At 39.8% G+C, this 23,424-nt stretch overlaps 1 long non-coding RNA gene across 3 annotated transcripts in view; it reads left to right on the top strand.

The window, feature by feature from the left end:
• Positions 1-23,424, top strand: part of LOC113633434 (uncharacterized) — a 36,156-nt gene that overhangs the window by 10,353 nt on the left and 2,379 nt on the right. Inside the window, exons 3-6 of one of the 3 annotated variants that reach the window (XR_003438200.1) lie at positions 6,743-6,865; positions 7,012-7,538; positions 10,315-10,530; positions 11,502-11,537. This is a non-coding gene — a long non-coding RNA (uncharacterized LOC113633434). Of the gene's footprint in view, positions 1-6,742; positions 7,539-10,314; positions 10,628-11,501; positions 11,538-23,424 lie in introns of all 3 variants that reach the window. The other 2 variants (XR_003438199.1, XR_003438201.1) reach the window with 2 other exon arrangements.

Below are 23,424 nucleotides of genomic sequence, written 5' to 3'. Positions count from 1 at the left end.
AGGGACGAGCAGTTAGAAGCAAAGAGGTCCGGAGTCTCTTGTATTTCTTCAGAAGCGAGACAGTGAGAGTTGTGGACAGCGCTGGCAAGGAGTGCTGGGAGTGAAGGACAGATTGGAGAAACAGTTAATGGATAGAGTCAACTGAGAGAAAGAGTTTGCACCCCCTTTCTGACTGCTTCTCTTTCTTCCTTTATGCCTTTCTGTTTTCTACTGAGGTCTTTGAGCAGATATCCAGAACCTGTGATCAGAAGTATTTGTGCCAACATCACGACCTTTATCTTTGAAAGTATTTTGAAATTAGTAACCACAGATAATTGAAGAAGCCAACAAGTAGTGGAAGAAGTGGGGGAGGGAACTGTTCTTAAAAATGAATTACAAAAGGGACAGACCAGTTACCTTAGTGGTCAAATCTGCTCCCAATGCTACTAGAGGATTGCGGATGGAGCTGTGTATCTGTGCATCTTTTATTGCCATCTTTCCTTTTTTAAATTTTTAAATTTATTTTTTATTATTTTTGGCTGTGTTGGGTCTTCGTTGCTGCACGTGAGCTTTCTCTAGTTGCAGCGAGCGGGGGCTACTCTTCGTTGCGATGCGTGGGCTTCTCATTGCGGTGGCTTTTCTTGTTGTGGAGCACAGGCTCTAGGCACGTGGGCTTCAGTAGTTGTGGCATGCAGGCTCTAGAGAGCAGGCTCAGTAGTTGTGGCGCACGGGCTTAGTTGCTCCACAGCATGTGAGATCTTCCTGGACCAGGGCTCGAACCAATGTCCCCTGCATTGGCAGGTGGATTCTTAACCACGGCACCACCAGGGAAGCCCTCCTTTTTTAAAAAAATTCTTTTCTCCTACCAATAAAAGCAAGCTTGTTATCCTTTTCATTTGAGGGTAGCTACTATACCCTCATTAAGCCCTGTGATTTCTTCATTCGTTGTCTAGTCATAATCTTAATTACCCCTGCTTAAAAAAGCTTAACCTACTTAAAGGAGAAATAACAAACTAATCCTAGTTTGACAACACATGTACATTGCATCTGGCATTGGAAGCAAAAGGGTTTACCCAGCATCTATCACTGTGTGGCTTCCAGGGGGAAAATGCAAAGAAGCAAAGGCTCAGAGTTATCTTCCTCTCTTCTCTCTGTCTCATGCATGGAGTCAGCTTTGGGAATGGACTCACTCACTCCAAGCCTGAGCTCCAGAGAACTCCACAGCCCATGTGCCCTAGGGCCATCCAGCTTTATGTAACAGAGAAATGAAGTAGAACTCCTCCTGGTGAGGTTGCAAATCAATTAGAATTTGAGAAACATAAAACTGAAAGCCAGAGAGGACTGGCTGCCAGTCACACAGTGTGTCCTTCTGCCACGGCATTCCTGCCCCAATGATATGGGTACCAATGTTTATTCTGTTCTGGCAGAAAAAAAAAAAAGCCCCAACTGGTGCAGCTCACAGCACTTTGGCTCAGAAGGGACCCAGCACACTCACACACCTGTGCTGCTCATCCAGCCATCAGGTTTTGATGATGGGAATTGCAAGGCAGTAAAGACAGTGCCTGCTGTTCATTCAGGGGAAAAAGTGAAATCTGCAGCTCAGCAGTCTTCTGGGTAAATGGTGTTCACAGTTTGCTCTGGGCTTCCTGATGCTTCCATTTAAACTACTATTGTTCTGTTTTCCTGGAGGAAGAAGAAAGAAAAAGGGAAGTTTTAACTGGGATTTTTCAGGTGGTGGGGCCTATTTATTTGTTTTTAGTGGTGAAATTGACTTTATTCAGCACATTTCTTTTTATTCCTGGAGAAACAAATTCAGAGCATGTGCAGAACCAGGGAAACGGAAGAGGTGAGATGGAGTAGGTTCTCAGTTCGCTTCCTGCTTACATGCCTGGAACGTTTCTCTAAGGCAGAACTTCCTAAACAGGGTGGATTTCAGTGTTCCAAAATACTGATCCTTTCAGCTCACAGGTGGCAGGACAAGGCCTGAAAGGGCCTCCAGTGGCCTTCTCCATGTATTTCAAGTCACTTCCAAATATAGTCCTTTTGTGTATATAGCAAGATGTGACATTTTTAGAGGCACTAAGAAACACTGTTTTAGAGCCTAACAGTCCCAAATTCTTGGAGAGAAACACAAGATGGCTATTTGACCCCATCAAGCCTCTGGTTTGCTAGGTTGCGTGGATGTGTATGTATTTTACATATATACACATGTATGTGTATATGTGTGTCTGTACATATATCTATAGAGAGTATTAGAGAGTTAATCAAGCGTGGTGGCTAATAGCATATGCTTTGGAGTCTAGAAGATTTGGTTTGAAACTCAGTTTCACCATTATCTCACTGTATGCGACCTTGAGCAGGTTATTAAACCCCTCTGAACCTTGGTTTCCTGGGGAATAAATACCTACCTTTCAGGGTCATGACCTTGAGCAAGTCACACTCTGTTCTTCAGTTTCCTCATCTGTAAACTGGGAAAATAATAGTATTTATCTCAAACTTTTGCTGTAAGAATTAATATGTTAACTCATGTCTTAGTATATGAGTTAATATGTATATAAATCAGTTAGAACATTGCCTGTTATGTGATTAACTATGAAGTTGTGAGTCTTCATTATCATTAATCATCATCTCGTAAAATGTTTAGCACAATGTTTATCCTGTTTAGCACAGGATAGCTATCATCATCATTATTATCATAGTTAGCTTTGGGGAAGAAAATGTTTTTGTTCCCACCACAGAAAACCAAAATGTGTGGAGCTCTGACAATTGCTGAGAACATAGGAGATAAGACTCTTTTCTGAGTGAGTGTAAAGTAGACGTCATCTTTGCAGCCTAGAAGATGAGCTCCAATGCAGGCCTCTTATCTAGTCAAAAGTCTCTTCTCTTTACCCCTTTCTTTCCAGCCTCCCTCCATCATATTCCCGTCTTTTTTAAAGCACTTATCCATTAATTCTGCCAAAAAGAAAAATGGGAATATTTGTGTTCTTTGGAACCCTGGCCTGTCCTTGCCATATCAAAAAGCCAGCTGCCAAGGAAGATTTGCCCTGGGGCTCCCTGGCTTCCCCTTGGCATTCCCGTTCCACTGCTCTCCATGTTGGCAGCGGAGGGAAACAATGTTCATGGGAAGGAGTGTGAAGAGTCAGCAAAAGCTGAGCTGAGCTAAAGTGTTTTTAGAAACAGAAGAATAACCAACAAATTGAGCTTTCAGACAGGAAAATAGAGGCAACCAAGACCAAGTCCAGGTGGGCACCCCACGGGCCCAGGAGTCTTGGGGCAGATATATTGTGCAGGGGTGTGACATGGCAAAATGACCCCCTGTGGACTTCTTGTTGCTCCCTGTCATTCCATCTCGGGGTCAATCTACACCATCTCTAGGAATCCGAGCAGAGAGCAGCCCCTAGAAGAGGAATAAAGCAGGAATCGCTTCCCTGGTTCACCCTCCTTTTCCGCACGCATGCTGGATTGTCAGGGAGCTGGTAGAAGAGGGCATGAGTCAGAACTTGAATACTCCAACTAGAGTTCATTCCAAAGCTCTCAGGACAGCAGCCCTGCTAAGGGGCTAGGAGAGCTGCGTGGGAGTCAGATGGACCTGTGCTGAAATCCTAACTCTTCTCTGCAACTGAATGATCATACTCAAGTTATTAATTTCTCTAAGCCTTGGGACCCGCATCTGAGAGATGGAATTAAAGGCAGTTGCACACATTACATTGTGCCTGAACCAGTTAATGTATGGAAAGAACTTGCCACAGTGGGGCATCACAGGTGCTTAATAAATGGTAGCTGTTGTTATTCTATCATCATTATCATTAACATTAAAGTCATGTATAAACCGCTCTTCAATGGGTCTGTCCACTGCTACCCCTGAGACAAAATCTTTTTCCTTTTTTCACTCACATCTGCTGGCAGCTTCCTGCTGGCCTTTCTTGACTCCTTTTCCTCTTTGAATACTGCAACTGATGTTGCTTTAATCTGGGTTTTACTTGTATATATGTGTTTACTCTTTGAGATAGTCCTGGGACTCTGAGCTCTCCTTGAGCCACCCTGGTAAGGAGTGAGGTTGGGACAGAACCCAAGTCTCAGATCTCATCTCCTGCTCTGATCCCTCCAAAGTCTTTTCCTGCCATATCCAATCTGACTGAGGAGACTTATAAACTGCAGATGCGTTCATGGGGCACTTGCTAGAGGCAGGAGAAGGGAAATGATCCCTCCCCACGGAATGATCTCTGGGAGGGAAGGTGGAAGGGAGACTGGGTTACACAACAGGGAAAAATCTTTCTGTCAGTAGCTTCTTATTGGCAGTTATTCTGGTTTCTGGTTTTCAAACTGCTGTGCAAAGTCAGCTACTGACAGTTTGGGCTGCCGTTTGATGATGGAAGAGGTTCATAAGCCCAACTGAAGTTCTCCCAAGCCTCCTCCATGGGATTGTTTCAAAGAAAAAGAGAAAAAATGCCATTGGTATCTTCTTTCTCCGAAGCTTTGATAGTCTCTCCAGTTATCATTCTGGAAAGGACTCTGATCTAGTATTTCATGAGAAAACCTAAATGAAGCATGTAAAAATAATCTTCTGTGGGGTCATAGGAGGGATGGCATTAGATGCTACAGATGGAAATGTTGGCTCAAAGGAACTGAGCTTCAGAATGAACAGGACCCCTTGGACGGTTGTCGACACAGGGTCTCCCCACAGGTCAGAATAGGGAAAAGGTGGTTCATCCTCTTAAGTGGCATGAAAAGAGGGCCTCAGGATACTTAAAGAGAGACTCTGCAATGCCAGGATTCTAAGCCTTACAAATCTAGCAGATGTTTTTGGTAGAGAATTTGGTTGGCTTTGAAAAAGAAGTAGAGGAAGACTTTTAACTCCGCGTGAGGACTCAGTCTTTGAAGGCTGATTAAACGAATACGTGGGTAATACTGTGTGTTTCAGACATCTCCCTTTCTTCGCTTCTGAACCCATTTTCAAGTGATTTTATCCGAGAGTTTATTGAAATGGCTCAGAATATAATTATATCTGTCTTCTTGGCCCTACCTGAGGGATTTGCTCTTTTCCATCTCTTATGTCTAACGAATTCTTGTCACTAAGTTCAATTTCTGGAATTATCTAGCTGACAAAAGTCTATAAAGTTTAGTGTGTCCTGGACATATCTAGTTAAAGAATCATAACTAAATTAATATTTACTGTGTTGCAGAGTGGAACTTAGGTCTGCATCCCCTCACCAGAGGGGGTAAAACAATGAAATGCAATGAGATGAAGTGATTCTATCCTTCCAAGGACAATTTCCTGTTCAACTTAAGCACCTTAACTTTGGTGGCTAAGCTAAGGACAATCTACTTTCTTCTTGTCCCTCCCTTAACAAGGAACTTATTAATTCATTCATTCACTCAACAAATATTTATTGAATATCTGCTGTGTGATAGGAACTCTTCCAGAAGCTGGGAATATAGTAGTGAATAAAACCAAGTTTATGCTCTCATGAAATTATATTTTACTAGGAGGCGATAGACCAATAACCTAATGACTATATTATATGATGCTGGTGGAGATAAGTGCTATGAAGAAAAACAAAGCAGGCTATCTAGCAGAAGACTTGTTAGAAAGCAAACTATTTGGCTAGAGAGAAAGTAAAACACTAACACTTTTTTTTGGTTGTTCCTGCACAGTTTATTAAGTAAAAAGTACATTTTTAAACCAAAGAATAAGCCAGGGTTAATTCTAAATGCATTTATCATGTGTCTAGTTGCTTTTGGTTTCAGATTTTTTTTTCTTTATCACCAGATATATAGCTTGAGATTTCATCTGCCTAAAGAAACATGTTATCATTAAGTTAAGTTTTGATATATGGCAGAAATAACATGACCAAAGCATTAACACTTCAGGCATCCTTCAACCTGTACAGTTTTGCCACTTGAAGGGCTCAGGACTCTCAAATGATATTAGTGGTGCTCAGCAAAGATAAACACCTTTGTGCGGACATGGAGACGTGTACTTGTCATAAAGAGGGAACCGTGTCTCAGGGTCAGGTTTGACTGCCCCGTGAACACCAGCACTTACCTCAGAGATGCGCTGGGCAGAAATAGGCTTGTGATGCTGAACCCGACACATCCAATTTATTTCTTCTTCTTTTTTTGGCTTTAAATCTGCATTTTAAAAATCGTGGTAAAAAACACAGAACATAAAAAAATTACCCTCTAATTTTTAAGTGTACAGTACAGTACTGTTAACTATATACACAGTGTTGTACAGCAGCTCTCTAGAATTTTTTCACCTTGCATCACTGAATCTTTAGTGAAGATTGAACAGCAGCTCCCCATTTCCCCCTCCCCTGCATTCTACTTTCTGTTTCTCTGAGTTTGATTATATTAGATACCTCATATAAGTGGAATCCTACAATATTTGTCCTTTTGCAACTGGCTTATTTCACTTAGCATAATGTTTTCAAGTTTCATCCATGTCATAACGTTGGACAGGATTTCCTTCTTTTTTAAGGCTGAATAATATTTCATATATATATATATATATATATATATATATATATACACACACATACCACATTTTCTTTATCCATTCATTCATCGATGGACATTTCATTTTGGATGGTGGATCCAAATTTGGGTTTGTGGATTGTGCTGCGGTGAGCATGAGTAAGCAAATATCTCTTCAAAATCCTGCTTCCAATTCTTTTGGGTACCAATTTAGGCATTCTTGAACCACTGTATGATGTGTTGACCCTGAATGAAATGCATGGATCACTCTCTTTGTAATTTGCAGTGGTTCCTCCAACCCCCATACACCAAGTACCAGCTGTCTCCCAGGCTCCAGAGACCCAGAGGAGAATAGTAATAAAAGCTAACACTTCTATGATGCTGGGCACTCTTTTAAGAACCTTGGGAGGTAAGTACTATTATTGTCACTCAGGGAGAATGCTGAGGCATACAGTTAACTGGCAAAAAGAAAATGGGGCTTAGTCTCAGGCAGTTTGACCCCAGAGGCTGTGCTTGTAACCCTTACACTGAACAATCTCCTCTTTGCCTTCCAAGTGTTCAGGGTATGGCAGGACGGGGCTGACAGACAAGGAAATGACCACATTCAACAGTGCAGGAATTGCTGCTGTGTATACGCTCAAACAATTTGCTTTGGAAACATGGAGCAAAAAGCACTGAACTCTATGAAGTTGGGCAGGATTTTTCTAGAGGCAGAGAGGTTTGTGTTAAATCCTGACAGGTGAGTGGGAGGAACAAATGAACAAAGGGGCATTTAAGGTACCTTCCAGGTAAAACAAAATCCATGTTTTTTCACACCTGTTTCGTGCATACCTGCATTCAATACCTGCTGTTCAATTTGTGTGTGCTAGACCAGACTGCAAGTATTTTGTGTACTATTAATCCCAAACCCTTGTCACTGGAGGGCAAGTATAATAATCCTCATTTTACAGGTGAAGAGACTGAAATTCAGAGAGGTGAAGTATGGTGCCCAAGAACATCCAGCCGAAGTCCAAGTCCAGTTTGTCGGACTCTCAAGCTGGTACTCCTGACACTCTGCGAAGTATAAAGGGAAGACAGATGAGGTAGAAGTCAAGCTCTTCACCCTTGGAGACCCCTGAAGGTGCAGTTGCCCAGGCAAAGGTGTGGTGTGAGCTGGTCCAACTTGGTCCACTGACTGATAAACCTGCCTGGAGTACACAGCAGAAAAGGAAAGGTTAAGAACAAGGGCAAGGTAGCAAGCCCTTTCTTTAAAGAAAAGAAAGCGGGGCCTCCCCCCCCGCCCCCCACTCCCGAGCTTAGCACTTCGGCACCGCGGTGGAGCTGGGTGTTTGGTTGCCTTGCAGCCACTGTTCTCTTCGGTCTAAGGTTGCAGTTCAAGGCTCCGTTCACCTGACACTACTGAAAAGCGGAGCGAGTGAAACAGTGGCTTATCACAAGGCACCGGAGGTCTCTGTTTCTGGCTGCGTTCTACCGTGCACTTGGCATTCTGAAAGCACTTGTAGATGGACTGCCAGAATGCCAGCTTTTTTTTTTTTTTTTTATAAATCCAAGGTAGGGTCAGATTTTCTCTCCATCCACCCTCCTCCCCATCCCCCAAGGTAGTAATCGCATCATAGGGAAACCTGAGCTGCTTGTTTTTTGCCGCTTGTTCCTATTTGCCTGGAAAATGCATTTGCTGGAGAAGAATCCGGGAGGAGCTCGGTCTTGATTTATTGCTCTTTCCCTGTGAAATTTTTGCTTCTGAGAATTCTATTGTGTCAGAACTGGGGTGGGATTTAGGTCTTGCTCTCAAGGACCCGAGTCTTGGTAATAAGATTAATAAAGGGCATATTCTGGTCTTTCAAGCACTGTGATGTGGGCACTTATTAAGGAGAACGGAGAAGGGATGGTTTGTTAAATTGCTTTGCTGTTCCTGTGGACCTTTACGTACTACCCTAATGCACACGATGGGCAGACTCAGAGGTTCGAGGCTGTCTCACAGGTCCTCCCCAGAACTCTGCAGCACGTCTCTATCTCCTCATTCTCTCCCACACATAACGCCAAGATGCCCTTGACCAAGGGGCTCAGAAGAGGAATAAGTGTGTTTTGCCTTCAATTCAAACATCCTTAGTGATATAGGTGCTCCACGAATGTGTGTTGAACGGGTGAGCTGGGATTTAGGAAAGAGTGGGCAATGGTGGAAATGGGGGCAACAGGCTGGTAGAGAGTGAGGAAGAGAATGGTAGTCCATAGTAGGAAGGAAGACAAAGCTGGTGTCCTAACCTCCTTTGCTTTCTCCACCACCAAAATCCTTTACAGTCCTGGCTTGGGAAATTCAAATATGCTCAATATGTTCACACAGAGGAGGACTTTTCTCTTTGCAAACATGCTTGGGGAGTATTTTTAGTAGAACTTAAATCTGTTTGTACTTTGGGTTCGAAGAGCAACTCACATCCAATGACATTTTCTCTTTTGTGAGACAATCATGTAGTTAAGCACTTGTCAGCAATGGCCACAGGATAGGTTTCTTTTTGTAACTGCGCCAAAGTTTGAAAGGAAAGTTTTTTGTTTTTTTTTTAAAATCATTTCTCAATTCAGAAACTGTATTTTGGTAGATATGGAGGAAAGGACACTTTTGATAAATATACAAGGAGATGAAACAAGGATTACCTTGATTTTAATTATGACAATAATCCAATTGCTCTTTTTCGTGTGTGTGATTTTTAAAAACCACTTTATTGATATATAATTTACAGTCCATAAAATTTACTGTTTAACTATACAATTCAGTGGATTTAATTTACTTATAGAGTCGCTACTATCACCATAATCTAAGTTTGTAGCATTTTCATCCCCCTAAATAGAAACTATGTACCTGGTAGCAGTTACTCTTCATTCCCTCCAGCCCCCAGCCCTAGGCAACCACTATTCTATGGATTTGTCTGTATGGATTTGCCTCTTCTGGACATTTCATATAAGTGGAATCATCTAATATGTGGTCTTTCTTGTGACTTCTTTCACTTCGCATAAGGTTTTCAAGGTTCATCTGAACAATGTCTTAGCCAGTATCAGTACTTTACTCCTTTGTATGGCTGAATAATATTCTGTTGTGTGGATATACCACATTAATTAATTTTTTTACTTTTAAAAATGATTTATTTAAAAATTTTAATTTTATATTGGAGTATGGTTGATTTAAAATGTTGTGTTAGTTTCAGGTGTACAGCAAAGTGATTTAGTTATACGTATACATGTATCTATTCTTTTTCAGATTCTTTTCCCATATAGGTTATTAGAGTTCCCTGTGCTATATAATAGGTCCTTGTTGATTATCTGAAAATAATCCAATTGCTTTTAAATGACAAAATACAAAGTTATAAGCAGTTGGGATCATAATTTCTGAATGTGTGAGGTAATTATGTACATTCTTAGTGGAGTTAGACTTAACTCCTGAATTGTAATTTATTTGTGGTAGAGTGTCATTTTTCAACCTTTTACTAAGTTGGGGGTCAGAATAATTTGATACACAGTTGTACCTAAATACTTCCATAGAGAGGAAAAAAAGAGATTAAAATGCTGCCAGTTTACTGTGTGATATCACTTATATGTGGAATCTAAAAAATACAGCAAACTAATGAATATAACAAAAAAGAAACAGACTCACAGATGTAGGGAAAAACCTAGTGGTTACCAGTGGGAGAGGGCAGGGGAGGGGCGATATAAGGATAGGGGATTAAGAGGTACAAACTATTATGTATAAATAAGCTACAAGGATACATTGACTACACAGGGAATATAACCAATATTTTATAATAACTATAAGAGGAGTATAACCTTTAAAAATTGTTAATCACTATACTGTACACTTGTAACATATAGTGTTGTACATCAACTATACGTCAACTAAAAAAAAGAGAGAGAAGAATCTGGAAAAGACAAAATCTATGAGACCTTGCTCCACATTGCTTGTCATGATGCTTGAGGCTAAAGAAGATGGCTTCTGCTTTAATACGTTGAGGCCTAGAGGAACGTAAAATGGACTCAGATTGCCGGTGGTCTTCACTAGACAGCAAAGCATGCTTGGAAGATTTCCTGGTAAGAACCTGAGACCCTGTAAGAGCTCTGAGGTCAAGGACAATGTCTCTCCTGTTCATAGCTCTATTCAGGACACCTAATAAAGACTTCTAACCCAGTAAGTACTCAATAGATAATTGCTGAGTAGGCTGAATGAAATAAAATGGAAATGGAAATCTGAGACCTTATTGGGTTAAGTGCTGATGATTCAGCAGTGAATAAAACAAAGTCCCTACCCCTATGGTGCTTCCATTCTCACACAATGGTGTTGGTGTAGAGAATTTCGTCAGAATCATTCCACAGGCAATATATATTTTTGTTGAGAAACTATTTTTCCAGAGTGAATTGTACCAAATCAGTTTGATTCCTTGATCAATTTTCTACAGAGTACAGTTAAACATTTCTAATATTTCCATTTTCATTCTTATTTTATTAACTTATTTTACTATTTTTACTGAGAGCTTTTTTCTTGTGAAAACTTTGCAGTGAAATTTGATTCCTTGGTTAGTTTTTTGTCCATTTACAGTCTACCAATTATAGCTTATTCTATTTGTAATTTTTGAACTTCCTTTTGATTCCTGTTTTTAATAAGTCTAACTTTCCCAGGTCAGATTGAAGACCTCATAATTTAGCTGTTGCCAATCTTATTTGATGTTGATTGGTTCTACCATTTGTTATAAGTGAGATAAGAGATCACTAGATTGTGTTTATATCCCCACTAATTCTTGACATAGTGCAGGATGGCTCTACTGTCTGGAATTATTCTCCCATGTTTAACACAGATCTTCTGATCACTTTGCATATTCTGTTCTCTGTGTCAGCAGAACAGAGTGTCACCATATCTGGTTTCATCTCTAACTTTATCTCCTCCCCTGACACTTTAGGCATTGTTAGTTTCAGCCAAATGGACTTCCTACTGAATGATGCTTTACATTTTTTGTTCTTTCTAGCTTGAGAGGTTTTGCTTATACAAATTTTACCAATCTCTTTAGGTCTATGAAGGATGTTTCTGAATCTTCCAATCAGAGGTAAATTTTTTTATATCTTTGATGGCACAGATATTATGTTATATTATATTGTTATGTTATATTACATATTATGATATATAATACATATATATATATATATATATATACCCCAAGATATATGTACATATATAATGACCTTGTCTTATTTTCCATGTTTATCTTGAAATTCCTTGAAGGTACTGTTTGTGCCTTATTTATAGTTATGTTATCTAGGGTTACTTAAAAATCAAGCTGAATCCCTTTCTGAACCCATATCACAGTAGGCTGGAGGGATGATCAGTCTCATTCTTGTTGCTTCTCCTCCCATCACAAGTCCACACTGCTACTATTGAGACACCTTAATCGAACCTGGAATGGTCCTTTCATTTTCTGCAGCTGTGCCCCATCTGTACCATATGTGGGGGGTGGGAAACTTAGGCACTGGGGGTTCCTGGGCCTAGGTTTCTTGGTAATTCATACAGACAAACCTCTGAGGCCTTGCCAACTCTCAGGAGTACTCCCCTGAGATGGGCCTGGGTCCTCATTCCTCTTATTTCTGTAGAATACACATTTCTCAGTTCTACCCATTTAGGTTATTTAAGATAAGCTCTTCAGTAAGTTTTCCCAAAAGACAAAAAAAGTCATCTTCTTCAAGTGGCTTCTGCTTTCTTAGGAAAATTCTCTGCATCAAGGAGATACTAAGGGCCTGGCTACTTGCTTGGAATGGTTGGGGAAGGGAAAAACATAAAGAAGAAAAAAGTATTAATATTTTAGGGAAAAATCCTTCCACAGACAAAAAGCTGAAAGACTGGCTCTGAGATGTGAACCTTTACACAAATAAAGGACTAATCTGAATCAGGGTTGTAGTCAGATGTTCAGCTGACTTGACACAGGAGACCAGTCAACTCTAAACCATAGGAAATATGAGGAAATAAGGACTGGCAGTTGAGCTGCTGGGGATTTGGTAACTAGCAATAGCTAGAAATGTCAACAAGAGGAGAAGCAGCATCAGGAAGGTTTGGCAAAGAGCGGGGAGGGCATTGGGACTCAGGGTTAGGACACTGGTCTTCAGGAGGATCAATGGGACCCAGGCAGGACCTTAGCTCTAGAGGAATGGGCATCAGGTCAGGCAATCACAACAGGGTGTTCAATAAGGAAAAACACAATGAGGACCAAATCACCAGAAAGGGATTCAAAGGTTAACCATATCCAGAAGCAAGGCTGACTTCATGCTAGGTTGCTGAGTCATTGAGCTACTTGATTATAGTTCCAGAATTTGCCCTCTAAAAGGAGGAAGGAAGATTGGTCCTCAAGCTGGGGGTGGGGCTAAGTACCAGCCCGCTGTAGAAATATGAGTTGCCCAAGGGATGGAGAGTGAAGGGATGGGGGAGGAATGGAGAGTGAGTTAGGCAGGCCATTAAACTTGGGTTTCAATGCAGTGTTTGAAAGGACACTGGCATAAAAATTAGTCTTCACACACTTCTCCACACATGGATGCTATCAACACTTAACTTTAAACATGTTGACCAAAATAAAAATGGCCTGCTTTTAAAAAAATCACGACTTATATTTCCTTCTCAAAAGCTCCGTTGCCACAATTCCAAGGTAGAGAATGTCTTATATGTTGAAAAATATAGTGACAATATTGTTCTGATAATGACTGTTAGTGAAGTCTCCAGAATGAATAGAACATTTTCTGGGAGGATTAGAGAGCATGTCATGGATGATTGCCAGTTTGTGAACCATTAGTCAGGAAACACTTGTGTTAAGGTAACTCTAAGACCTTCAGTTGGGCAACAACCATAACTGATGCAGTGAAAGCACTTGAATGTTTTTCAGTGACTTCATAAGCAAATAGATCCAATCTCTTTCCACTTTAATCTGTACCACATTCTACAAAGAAAAAAAGTTTTCTTAAACTATTAAACACATTCTTCCTCTTGCTTCAAAATTTTGGTAGATCCTTAATATGCTCCACATCAAGTCCAAAGTCTTCCTGTCAAAGATATCCACCACTTGGGCTTCCCTGGTGGCACAGTGGTTGAGAGTCCACCTGCCGATGCAGGGGACACGGGTTCGTGCCCCAGTCCGGGAAGATCCCACATGCCGCGGAGCAGCTGGGCCCGTGAGCCATGGCCGCTGAGCCTGCGTGTCCAGAGCCTGTGCTCCGCAACAGGAGAGGCCACAACAGTGAGAGGCCCGCGTACCGCAAAAAAAAAAAAAAAAAAAAAGATATCCACCACTTGAACTCACTCCACCTATTCATTGTTCTCTCATTGTTCCCAGCCATATTCTTCCCTTAATCTGTTCTCTGAATATGTCAGGCTAATCATTCAAATCTGACTTCCACTTCTGGTCATGCTGTTGATGCCACTGGAGCAAACTCCTTCTGTCTTCTTTGGGATATCCAGATCCTGCCACCTTTCCAGATCAAGCTCTTGTTTCACTTCCTCCATGAAACCATTTCCAAGAACTTTCTCCCTTCTTTCGACTCTCAGTGTTGCAGAAACAAATGGTCATCTACTTACAACAACTCTCCTTTGCTTTTTCTTTTATAGAGTCCCAATTTTGTTCTGGGCAGCTCTTTTGAAGCAAGGAGTGATAATACTCTGGCTAGTGAGACAGAAATGAATTTCTATGAATTGTTTTCCCAGTATAGATATGGCATCTCCTTTTCCTCTTGAGGCTTCTTTTATTTTTTTCTAGCTTTATTGAGATACAATGGACATGTAACATTTTGTGAGTAAGGTGTACATATACATATAAATGATTACCACCATAAGGTTACTTAACATGTCCTTCACCTCACATAGTTACCATGTTTTTTATTTTTGTGGTGAGAACAATTAAGTTCTACTCTCTTAGCAGCTTTCAAGTATACAACATAGTCAACTGTAATCATCATGCTGTACATAAAATCTCCATAACTGATTCGTTTTATAAATAGAAGTTTATTTCTTTGACTAACATCTCTTTTGTTCAACCCTCCAGTCCCTGGCAATCAGCAATTGACTCTCTGTTTCTATGAGTTCGGCTTTTTTAGATTCCATATATGTGATACTGGTATGTCTTTCTCTGACTTGGTTTACTTAGCATAATGCCCTCAAGTTTCATCTATATTGTTGCAAATGGTAAGATTTCCTCCTTTCTCATGGCTGAATAGTATTCCATTGTTTATATACACCACATTTTCTTTTTTTTTTTTTTTTTTTTTTTAACATCTTTATTGGGGTATAATTGCTTTACAATGGTGTGTTAGTTTCTGCTTTATAACAAAGTGAATCAGTCATACATAAACATATGTTCCCATATGTCTTCCCTGTTGCGTCTCCCTCCCTCCCACCCTCCCCATCCCACCCCCACATTTTCTTTATGCATTCATCTGTTGATGGCTACTTAGGTTGTTTTCATGTCTTGGATATCGTGAATAATGCTGCAACGTGTATGGAGTGCAGTATCTCTTCCAGATAGTGATTTCATTTCCTTTGGTTTATACTTAGGCGTGAGATTGCTGTATCATATGGTAGTTCTATTTTTAATTGTTTGAGGAGCCTTTATACTGTTTTCCATAGTGATTGTACCAATTTACATTTCTATCAATAGTGTTCCAGTCTTTCCTTTTCTCCACATCCTTGCCAGCACTCGTTATCTCTTGTCTTTTGATACTAACCATTCTGACATGTGTGAGGTGATATCTCATTGTGGTTTTGATTTGCATTTTCCTGATGATTAGTGATGTTTAGCACCTTTCTATTGCCATCTTTATGTCTTCCTTGGAAAAATGTCTGTGCAGGTCCTTTGCACACTTTTTAATCAAATTATTTGGTGTTTTTGCTATTGAGTTGTATAAGTTCCTTCTATATTTTGAATAATAACCCCTTAGCTATATGGTTTGTGATATTTTCTTTCATTCCACAGGTTGCCCTTTCATTTTGTTGATTGTTTTTTTTTGCTATGCAGAAAATTTTTAGTTTAGTGTAGTCCCACTTGTTTATTTTTCCTTTTGTTGCTTCTGCTTTTGGTGTCATATCAAACAAATCATTACCAAGATTGATGTGAAGGAGGTTTTCCCTATGTTTTATTCTAGGAATTTTATGGTTTCAGTCTTACATTTAGGTCTTTAGTCTATTTTGAGTTAATTTCTGTGAGTGATATAAGATAGGGGTCCAATTTCATTACTTTGCATGTGAATATCCAGTTTTCCTAGCATCATTTATTGAAGAAACTATTTTTCCCCCATTGAATATTCTTGGCTCCTTTTTCAAATATTAGTTGACTGTATATGAATGGGTTTATTTCTGGGGTCTTCATTCTGTTTCATTGTGCTATGTGTCTGTTTTTATGCCAGGACCATACTGCTTTGGTTACTATAGCTTTATAGTATAGTTTGAAATCAGGAAATGTAATGCCTGCAGCTTTGTTCTTTTTTCCTCAAGATTGCTTTGGCTATTTAGGGTCTTTTCCACACAAATTTTAGGAAAATGCTATTGGAATTTTGAGAGAGATTGCATTGAATCTATAGATGGATTGGGGCAGCATGGACTTTTTAACAGTATTAATGGCTTTTTTGTGCCATAAACATGAAAAAATCTTTCCATTTATTTGTTTCTTCTTCAATTTCTTTCATCAGTGTTTTATAGTTTTCGGTATACAGATCTTTCACCTCCTTGGTTAAATTTATTTCTATTTTATTGTTTTTGATGCTTATTATAAATGGAATTTTTAAAAAAATTTCTTTTCAGATAGTTCAATGTCAGTGTATAGAAACCTGCATGATTTTGTATCCTGCAACTTTACTGAAATTATTTATTAGTTTTAACAGTGTTTTTCAGCTTTATTGAGGTATAATTGACAAATAAAATTATAAGATATTTAAAGTGTACATTGTGGTGATTCAATATATATATGCATTGTGAAAGGATTCCTCCAATCTAGTTAAACACACAATCACCTCACATATTTATCTCATTCTTCCTCTTCTCCTTCTTCTTCCTCTTCTTCTTCTTCTTTTTTTTAAACATCTTTATTAGAGTATAATTGCTTTACAATGGTGTGTTAGTTTCTGCTGTATAACAAAGTGAATCAGCTATACATATACATATATCCCCATATCTCCTCCCTCTTGTGTCTCCCTCCAACCCTCCCTATCCCACCCCTCTATGTGGACACAAAGCACCGAGATGATCTCCCTGTGAGATGCAGCTGCTTCCCAATAGCTATCTATTTTACATTTGGTAGTGTATATATGTCCATGCCACTCTCTCACTTCATCCCAGCTTGCCCTTCCCCCTCCCTGTGTCCTCAAGTCCATTCTCTACATCTGTGTCTTTATTCCTGTCCTGCCCTTAGGTTCTTCAGAACATTTTTTTTTTTAATTCCATATATATGCATTAGCATACAGTATTTGTTTTTCCCTTCCTGACTTACTTCACTCTGTATGACAGACTCTAGGTCCATCCACCTCACTACAAATACCTCAATTTCGTTTCTTTTTATGGCTGAAAAATATTCCATTGTATATATGTGCCACATCTTCTTTATCCATTCATCGGTCAATGGACACTTAGGTTGCTTCCATGTCCTGACTATTGTAAATAGAGCTGCAATGAATATTTTGGTACAAGACTCTTTCTGAATTATGGTTTTCTCAGGGTATATGCCCAGTAGTGGGATTGCTGGGTCATATGATACTTCTATTTTTAGTTTTTTAAGGAACCTCCATACTGTTTTCCATAGTGGCTGTATCAATTTACATTCCCACCAACAGTGCAAGATAGTTCCCTTTCCTTCACACCCTTTCCAGCATTTATTGTTTCTAGATTTTTTGATGATGGCCATTCTGACCGGTGTGAGGTGGTACCTCACTGTAGTTTTGATTTGCATTTCTCTAATGATTAGTGATGTTGAGCATCCTTTCGTGTGTTTGTTGGCAATCTGTATATATTCTTTGGAGAAATGTCTATTTAGGTTTTCTGCCCATTTTTGGATTGGGTTATTTGTTTTTTTTGATATTGAGCTAAATGAGCTGCTTGTATATTTTGGAGATTAATCCTTTGTCAGTTGCTTCATTTGCAAATAGTTTCTCCCATTCTGAGGGTTGTCTTTTGGTCTTGTTTATGTTTCCCTTTGCTGTGCGAAAGCTTTTAAGTTTCATTAGGTCCCATATGTTTATTTTTGTTCTTATTTCAATTTCTCTACGAGGTGGGTCAAAAAGGATCTTGCTGTGATTTATTTAATAGAGTGTTCTGCCTATGTTTTCCTCTAAGAGTTGTATAGTGTCTGGCCTTACATTTAGTTCTTTAATCCATTTTGAGCTTATTTTTGTGTATGGTGTTAGGGAGTGTTCTAATTTCATTCTTTTACATGTAGCTGTCCAGTTTTCCCAGCACCACTTGTTTCAGAGGCTATCTTTTCTCTATTGTATATTCTTGCCTCCTCTATCAAAAATAAGGTGACCATATGTGCGTGCGTTTATCTATGGGCTTTCTATCCTGTTCCATTGATCTATATGTCTGTTTTTGTGCCAGTACCATATTGTCTTGATTACTGTAGCTTTGTAGTATAGTCTGCAGTCCAGGAGCCTGATTCCTCCAGCTCCGTTTTTCTTTCTCAAGATTGCTTTGGCTATGCGGGGTCTTTTGTGTTTCCATACAAATTGTGAAATTTTTTGTTCCAGTTCTGTGAAAAATACCATTAGTAATTTGATAGGGATTGCATTGAATCTCTACATTGCTTTGGTAGTATACTCATTTTCGCAATGTTGATTCTTCCAATCCAAGAACGTGGTATATCTCTCCATCTGTTGGTATCATCTTTAATTTCTTTCATCAGTGTCTTATAATTTTCTGCATACAGGTCTTTTGTCTCCTTAGGTAGGTTTATTCCTAGGTATTTCATTCTTTTTGTTGCAGTGGTAAATGGGAGTGTTTCCTTAATTTTGCTTTCAGACTTTTCATCATTAGTATATAGGAATGCCAGAGATTTCTGTGCATTCATTTTGTATCCTGCTACTTTACCAAATTCATTGATTAGCTCTAGTAGTTCTCTGGTAGCATCTTTAGGATTCTCTATGTATAGTATCATGTCATCTGCAAACAGTGACAGCTTTACTTCTTTTCCAATTTGGATTACTTTTATTTCTTTTTCTTCTCTGATTGCTGTGGCTAAAACTTCCAAAACTATGTTGAATAATAGTGGTGAGAGTGGACAACCTTGTCTTGTTACAGATCTTAGAGGAAATGGTTTCAGTTTTTCACCATTGAGAATGATGTTGGCTGTGGGTGTGTCATTTATGGCCTTTATTATGTGGAGGTAACTTCCCTCTATACCTACTTTCTGAAGGGTTTTTATCATAAATCGGTGTTGAATTTTGTTGAAAGCTTTTTCTGCATCTATTGAGGTGATCATATAGTTTTGCTCCTTCAATTTGTTAATATGGTTTAACACATTGATTGATTTGCATACACTGAAGAATCATTGCATTCTGGGATAAGCCCCACTTGATCATGGTGTATGATCCTTTTAATGTGCTGTTGGATTCTGTTTGCTAGTATTTTGTTGAGGATTTTTGCATCTATGTTCATCAGTGATATTGGCCGTAATTTACTTTCTCTGTGACATCTTTGTCTGGTTTTGGTATCAGGGTGATGTTGGCCTCATAGAATGAGTTTGGGAGTGCTCCTCCCTCTGCTATATTTTTGAAGAGTTTGAGAAGGGTAGGTGTTAGCTCTTCTCTAAATGTTTGGTAGAATTTGCCTGTGAAGCTATCTGGTACTGAGCTTTTTTTTGTTGGAAGAATTTTAATCACAGTCTCAATTTCAGTGCTTGTGATTGGTCTATTTATATTTTCTATTTCTTCCTTGTTCAGTCTTGGAAGGTTGTGCTTTACGAAGGATTTGTCCATTTCTTCCAGGCTGTCCATTTTATTGACATATAGTTGCTTGTAGTAATCTCTCATGATCCTTGGTATTTCTGCAGTGTCAGTTGTTACTTCTCCTTTTTCATTTCTAATTCTGTTGATTTGAGTCTTCTCCTTTTTTTTCTTGATGAGTATGACTAATGGTTTATCAATTTTGTTTATCTTCTCAAAGGACCAGCTTTTAGTTTTATTGATCTTTGCTATTGTTTCCTTCATTTCTTTTTCATTTATTTCTGATCTGATCTTTATGATTTCTTTCCTTCTGCTAATTTTGGGGGGGTTTTGTTTTCTTTCTCTAATTGTTTTTGGTGTACGGTTAGGTTGTTTATTTGAGATGTTTCTTGAGGTAGGATGGTATTGCTATAAACTTCTCACTTAAACCTGCTTTTGCTGCATCCCATAAGTTTTGGGTCATCGTGTTTTCATTGTCATTTGTTTCTAGGTATTTTTAAATTTCCTCTTTGATTTCTTTAGTGATCTCTTGGTTATTTAGTAGTGCATTGTTTAGCCTCCATGGGTTTGTATTTTTTCCAGATTCTTTCCTGTAATTGATATCTAGTCTCATAGCGTTGTGGTTGGTAAAGACACTTGATACAATTTCAATTTTCTTAAATTTACCAAGGTTTGATTTGTGACCTAAGATATGATCTATCCTGGAGAATGTTCCATGAGCAGTTGAGAAGAAAGTGTATTTTGTTGTTTTTGGATGGAATGTCCTATAAATATCAATTAAGGCAATCTGGTCTACTGTGTCATTTAAAGCTTGTGTTTCCTTATTTATTTTCTGTTTGGATGAGCTGTCCATTCGTGAAAGTGGGGTGTTAAAGTCTCCTACTATTATTGTGTTACTGTCAATTTCCCCTTTTATGGCTGTTAGCATTTGCCTTATGTATTGAGGTGCTCCTCTGTTGGGTGCATAAATATTTATAATTGTTATATCTTCTTGGATTGATCCCTTCATAATTATGTAGTCTCCTTCTTTGTCTCTTGTAATAGTCTTTATTTTAAAGTCTATTTTGTCTGATATGAGAATTGCTACTCCAGCTTTCTTTTAATTTCCATTTGCATGGAATATCTTTTTCCATCCCCTCACTTTCAGTCTGTATGTGTCCCTAAGTCTGAAGTGGGTCTCTTGTAGACAGCATATATACGGGTCTTGTTTTTGTATCCATTCAGCCAGTCTATGTCTTTTGGTTGGAGCATTTAATCCAATTACATTTAAGGTAGTTATCGCTTATGTATGTTCCTATTACCATTTTCTTAATTGTTTTGGGTTTGTTATTGTAGGTCTTTTCCTTCTCTTGTGTTTCCTGCCTAGAGAAGTTCCTTTAGCATTTGTTGTAAAGCTTGTTTGGTGGTGCTGAATTCTCTTAGCTTTTCGTTGTCTGTAAAGGTTTTCATTTCTCTGTCAAATCTGAATGAGAAGCTTGCTGGGTAGAGTAATCTTGGTTGTAGGTTTTTCCCTTTCATCACTTTAAATATGTCCTGCCACTCCCTTCTGGCTTGCAGAGTTTCTGCTGAAAGATCAGCTGTTAACCTTATGGGGATTCCCTTGTATATTTTTTGTTGAATTTCCCTTGCTGCTTTTAATATTTTTTCTTTGTATTTAATTTTTGATAGTTTGATTAATGTGTGTCTGGGCATGTTTTTCCTTGGATTTATCCTGTATGGACTCTCTGCACTTCCTGGACTTGATTGACTATTTCCTTTCCCATGTTATGGAAGTTTTCAACTATAAACTCTTTAAATATTTTCTCAGTCCCTTTGTATTTCTCTTCTTCTTCTGGGACTCCTTTAATTTTTTTTTTTTTTCTTTTTTTTTGTGGTATCCTGGCCTCTCCCGTTGCAGAGCACAGGCTCTGGATGTGCAGGCTCAGTCGCCATGGCTCATGGGCCCAGCCGCTCTGCAGCATGTGGGTTCTTCCTGGACTGGGGCACGAACCCGTGTCCCCTGCACCGGCAGATGGACTCTCAACCACTGCGACACCAGGGAAGCCCTGGGACCCCTATAATTTGAATTTTGTTGTACTTCATGTTGTCCCAGAGATCTCTGAGACTGTCCTCAATTCTTTTCATTCTTTTTTCTTTATTCTGCTCTGTGGTAGTTATTTCCACTATTTTTCTTTCTTTTTTTTTTTTTTTTTTTTGCGGTACGCGGGCCTCTCACTGTTGTGGCCCCTCCCGTTGCAGAGCACAGGCTCCGGACGTGCAGGCTCAGTGGCCATGGCTCACGGGCCTAGCCACTCTGCAGCATGTGGGACCTTCCCAGACCGGGGCACGAACCTGTGTCCCCTGCATCGGCAGGTGGACTCTCAACCACTGCGCCACCAGGGAAGCCCCTATTTCCACTATTTTATCTTCCAGGTCACTTACCCGTTTTTCTGTCTCAGTTATTCTACTCTTGAGTCCTTCTAGGGAATTTTAAATTTCATTTATTGTGTTGTTCATCATTGTTTGTTTGCTCTTTAGTTCCTCTAGTCCTTGTTAAACGTTTCTTGTATTTTCTCCATTCTATTTCCAAGATTTTGGATCATCTTTAGTATCATTACTTTGAATTCTTTTTTAGGTAGACTGCTTATTTCCTCTTCATTTGTTTGGTCTGGTGGGTTTTTATCTGGCTCCTTCATCTGCTGTGTGTTTCTCTGTCGTCTCATTTTTTTAAAAAATAAATTTATTTATTTATTTTTGGCTGTGTTGGGTCTTCGTTTCTGTGCGAGGGCTTTCTCCAGTTGCGGTGAGTGGAGGCCACTCTTCATCACGGTGTGCGGGCCTCTCACTGTCACGGCCTCTCCCATTGTGGAGCACAGGCTCCAGATGCACAGGCTCAGTAGTTGTGGCTCACGGGCTTAGTTGCTCCGTGCCATGTGGGATCTTCCCAGACCAGGGCTCGAACCCGTGTCCCCTGCATTGGCAGGCAGATTCTTAACCACTGCGCCACCAGGGAAGCCCTCTCTGTCATCTCATTTTGCTTAACTTACTTTATTTGGGGTCTCCTTTTTACCGGCTGCAGGTTCGTCTTTCCTGTTGTTTTTGTTTCTGCCCCCAGTGGCTAAGGTTGGTTTAGTGGGTTGTGTAGGCTTCCTGGTGGAGGGGACTGGTGCCTGTGTTCTGGTGGATGAGGCTGGATCTTGTCTTGTTGGTGTGCAGCACCACATCCGGTGGTGTGTTTTGGGGTGTCTATGACCTTATTCTGATTTTAGGTAGCCTCTCTGCTAATGGGTGGGGTTGTGTTCCCGTCTTGCTAGTTGTTTGGCATAGGGTGTCTAGCACTGTAGCTTGCTCATCATTGAGTGGAGCTGGGTGTTAGCGTTGAGATGGAAGTCTCTGGGGAAATTTCGCCGTTTTATATTACATGGAGCCGGGAGGTTTCTGCCGGACCAATGTCCTGAACTGAGCTTTCCCACCTCAGAGGCACAGGCCTGACACCCGGCTGGAGCACCAAGACCCTGTCAGCCACACACCATGTGTTCTTTTAAGAGCACTCTTAAGTAACAACCTGATTATGTGCAGTACAACTTTGCTTTTGAATTGAGAGTTGCGGTGAATGTGATTTTTGCCTTCTCCACATGGTTGAAGGTTACAATTTTTGTTTTTGGAAACCCCACCACCTCCTTGTTTCTATTACTATTTTTGCAAGAAAAGTGTAAGGAGTGTTGGAGTGGAGGTGGGATTTGTGATCAGGAAAGCCCTGGATGCCCCCCTTCTCCATCTTCCACCTCTCTCTCTCTGATTAGTTCCTATCCAGCAGCAGATTGAAGCAGGAGATGGTCCTTCTCAATGTTTGTTCAGCAGCTTCACTTCTAGGTGAAGTCTTCATGAACCAAGTCCCTTCTTCTTCTTCTCCTTCTCCTTCTCCTCCTCCTCCTTCTTCTCCTTCTCCTCTTCCTCCTCCTTCTCCTTCTCCTTCTTCTTCTTCTTCTTCCTCTTCTTCTTCTTCTTCTTCCTCTTCTTCTTTTTCTTCTTCTTCCTCTTCTCATTATTGGTGTGAAT

This window comes from Aethalodelphis obliquidens, unplaced genomic scaffold, assembly GCF_003676395.1.
Source record: "Aethalodelphis obliquidens isolate GAN/ISIS:26980383/991018 unplaced genomic scaffold, ASM367639v1 scaffold39, whole genome shotgun sequence".
NCBI classification, from domain to species: domain Eukaryota; kingdom Metazoa; phylum Chordata; class Mammalia; order Artiodactyla; family Delphinidae; genus Aethalodelphis; species Aethalodelphis obliquidens.
This window is presented reverse-complemented; position numbering and strand designations above follow the sequence as displayed.